The following is a 4,228-nucleotide window of genomic DNA, read 5'->3' as shown; positions in this document are numbered from 1 at the left end:
GGGGAGACTCACCATTGGATCGCTGGAGACGCAGGTCACGTGGGGAAACGGAGGCGGAAGCGCGGGCGGGCGTCGCGGGGCCTCCTGGGAGTTGTAGTCCACAATAACGATCGTCTTTGGCGCGCGCCCTCCTGGGAGATGTAGTCCAGCCCCCTCTTAGGCCTAAGAAAAGGACTGGGCCAGGGCGTCGGCGTCGGGCGCTCAGAGGACCCCCGACGGGTGTGGCTCATGTCGAGGGTCTCCCCAAAGCCCGAGGGGGAGGGGACACGCAATTTGCCGTGACAGGCTGCGAGGCATTTGAACTCAGGACTGAAGGGCGGGAGGTTTCCCAAGCGCCTGCGCGCCGGTCCCGGCAGTCAGCATTCCATCTCCCACCTCCAGGCCTTTGCACAGCGGCAGCACCACCACAGCAGCCCCGTGCAGGGGACAGACCCCCCACCCCCTGCTGCCTTGCCAGCTAGACGGCCCCTGTGGCTCCCCGAAGGGCAACAGTCCCAGGGCGTCAGGGTGGCCGTCTGTGGGCGGGGATGAGCCCCTCCGGGCTCTTACAGACTAAGGGAGGAGGCGGGTGCCCGGATGCGCCGCGGGGGAGGGGAAGGAAGATGCCCGGATGCGCCTCAGGGCAGGGGAAGGAAGATGCCCGGATGCGCCTCAGGGCAGGGGAAGGAAGATGCCCGGATGCACCACAGGGCAGGGGAAGGACGGTGCCCGGATGTGCCGCCTGGAGCGGTGAAGGTAGTGAAGAATGGGAGCAGAATGCAAGGGAGCGCATCCGCGGGGCCCCGATTGTGCCAGTCGTAGGGTGGCGCACCCTCCAAGACGATGCAAAGCTACCAGAGAAAGAGAGGCTCTCACCAGCTGGGTCAGTCGTAAGTGTTATTGGGGTTCAGTAGACGGAGCAGGTTGTTTAAGGGAGCTGAGGCACAAGATGACTCTCAGTGGGTGGCACCGGCACCAGGGCAGGCCAGGCCAAGAGGGCAGCGTGCCACGGAGGGTCCAGGGGCGCGGGACGCTTTCCGTGGAATAGCTGGGCCCTTCCGGTGCTGTTTACCCGGACTCCTGCCGTTCTCTGTGCGAGGCAGGGGCGGGTGCCTGGGCTCGGCCTCCCCCCGCACTCCGCCTCTGTGACCTGCTCATACAGGCCCTGGGACAGCACCTTCCACAAAGGTCCTGAGCAATGAGGGGCTTCATGGGTAAGGAGTGAGCAGGGGGTCCCGCCGGCCAGGTGCCCTGGACGCACGACCCACCACGGCAGTAAACAAAGACAGTTGTCACTCCTGAGTATGTGACGACAATTCTCTTAAACGCTGGATTACTCGACGATCCATCAGACTATCAGAATTCCATACTCCACACAATATCAGTTAGAGCCCCAAGAGTTTTTGCCTCACTTGACGAGTTTTACTAATAACAATTTAGGGCCAGATAGGTTTTTCACTTCGGGTGTTGAAAGAAGCACTAGAAGTTGACCCGGTCTCACAGACAGGCATAAGAGATTTCCCTTAGTTTAAAATCATCATACTGTAAAGTCCAATAATTAGAAATCACTTCTAGGGCCGCTAGGTGGCGCAGTGGATAAAGCACCGGCCTTGGAGTCAGGAGGACCCGGGTTCTTAATAATGACCTAGCTGTGTGGCCTTGGGCAAACCACTTAACCCCATTTGCCTTGCAAAAACCTAAAAAAAAAATCACTTCTATAACCCATAACTGACTCTTTTTCCCAGGACTGATGACTTTACCCAAACAGCTTTAAGATGCCTTGCAAGTTAAAGATAAAAGGGATTCTAAAAGGTCTTTTTTGGGTGCCTTTTCCTCACACAGTGATTAACATTTTTTTCCATCATAATTTTTCTAGTCCTTACTGAGTCTTAATGTTCATTAATGAACCTAACTGGTAGGATGCCTCCTGACTTATTGCAGCTCATCTGTCAGAGTTCTCAGGAGAAGTCAGGTTTACCTTTCTTCCCTTAAATAAATTCCTCTTTTTGTACAGAGAAAGCAAGACAGTTTTTTTTTGTTTGTTTCTTTTTTATTTTGAAAGACAATGGGGTTAAGTGACTTGTCCAAAGTCACACAGCTAGGTGATTATGACGTGTCTGAGGCTGGATTTGAACTCAGGTCCTCCTGACTCCAAGGCCGGTGCTTTATCCACTGCACCAGCTAGCCACCCCAAGACAGTTCTTAATATTCAAATTGAACAATCTATTACAGGAGTTCCTTATAATTTACAGCAAAGTTTCTAATTTCAAGACAAACTGGTTTAAAAATAATTTTTTAAATGAGTGGGATTTAACTTTAGTTTGTAAGACTGCCTAAATATCTAACTAAATGTTCCAATGATGCTCAATTACTTTTTGATTGTTTCCCCAATTAATACAAACCTTTTTCTCTTTTTTGTGAACCAGGAAGGAGTAATAATAATATAAGCAGGCAGTTTTAAGTGCTAGGTCTAATTTTTTTCCCCTCTGAAATTTCACTGGTACTATCCCCCAAATTCATCTCTCTAAAATTCATAAGATGACCTTCATTTTTGAATAAATCTGTCATTCTGAGGGGTTGGATATGGGTAGGAAATTCTCTTAATTCCCTTAAAACAAATTCCAAAGAATATTAACCAAATCACTTGCTAGTATTTATTTTTAACATTTATTTCCAAAAAACCTTTCAAACCTCTATATAGATCTAAGGGGGAAAAAATTTCCCCCCATCCCCCCCTCCATCTGTCCTTCTACACTCCAAAACCTGGTCGCAATTCAGGAAAGTAAAGGAAGAGAAACAATTTTTCTGAAAACTTCTAGGGGTTAACAAGGCACAGTAAAATATGCCGGCAGGTCTTTTTCTTCTAAATTGTGTATGTACAATTATAACCTCTAGGAGACATACAAGTATAGGCACAGAAAAACACAAAACAGACCAAAAACTGAGACAGTGGGTTCAAAATTACAAATTACTTCTCCTTGATTGTCTTATAAGATGTCTTCGGAGATCATGCTATTATACACACACACATACACACACATACATAGTCTTAGATGTGACCTTTTTAAAACTGTCTTGTTTTTTCCATATCATGATCTGACACTTCCTTCATTAATCATATCTCAAATAATCTTCATTCACTGAGTTTTTCCTCTTCTGCCTCTCTCCTGTCCCTCTGAAACAAAGGCCAGAAAGGGAAGAAGACAAAGCGTTGTATCATAATGAGGATAATTTCTATTTCCAAAGTCTTTCTTAACATCGATTAAAGTTCTTATCTTTGCATAGGTCATAAATCTTACACTAAGCTAAACAAACCACTGACAACCCGATGGGATGCTTCCCTCCTGCCCCAACCCAACATCCAATTGGAAGTGGGTGGCCAAGCTGACTTCCCCTCTGGCAGATATGCCAACTCTCTCTAGGATGAGGATGACCAGGATTCCCCCACAGAAGCTCCCCAAGTTCATTTAGTATCCTTCCAACTATGCAAATTGTAAGGGGACTTGTCTGTCCTGCCCTAATTATACCAATTGTAGCGTTACCTTCCAAGAGAATAATATTGAGATATTGAAGAAAGAGTGGGCCTTGCCAACTTGGTTATTAATGTATTTCATTAGAATTAATTAGGGAAGTATAAGAAGCCAGTCGTCCTGGGTGGCAGCAGGACAAAGTAACATCTTGGATCCCTGCATCAACACCAGGCTAACCCAGACATTAAATAGAAGGAAGGAGACATATTGCCAGGAATGATCTAGGGTCATGTGTAAGCTTTCTTGTGGGAGAGTTGGAGTTACTTTGGCTGTTCACATATACTCAAGGTAATTTTCATTCTCTGTGAGACTTGAGGTCATGCTCCTAGACTTTAACTACCACTGTACACAGGAGAAAAGAATAGAAAAATGACTTGTGGACGGAATTGTCTTTAATAAAATGAAATCTAAGGCAGAATCAACAGAGGATGGTCAGTAACTTAGTTGAGGGGTGATGAGTAAATGAAGCAAGGTGGGTTATACTAGCAAGTGGCAAGCCCTGGAAGATATGAAGGATAATCAGAACCTAGAGAGTGAAGAGGACAAAAACCTTGCTTATTGCTCTTTGACATAGAAGAGCTGAATTGGAAGGTCACTATTGGATTAGGAGCAGTTGGAAAGGTCAGGAAGACTGAACTAAAATAGTGAAGGAGCAATTATCCCCAAGATATCAAATTACAACTGTTTGTGACTAATAAAGACATTTTACCGAGTATTCC

Source organism: Macrotis lagotis, chromosome 1, assembly GCF_037893015.1.
Source record: "Macrotis lagotis isolate mMagLag1 chromosome 1, bilby.v1.9.chrom.fasta, whole genome shotgun sequence".
NCBI lineage: Eukaryota > Metazoa > Chordata > Mammalia > Peramelemorphia > Peramelidae > Macrotis > Macrotis lagotis.
The sequence above is the reverse complement of the archived record's forward strand: the minus strand, read 5'-3'. Positions refer to the sequence as shown.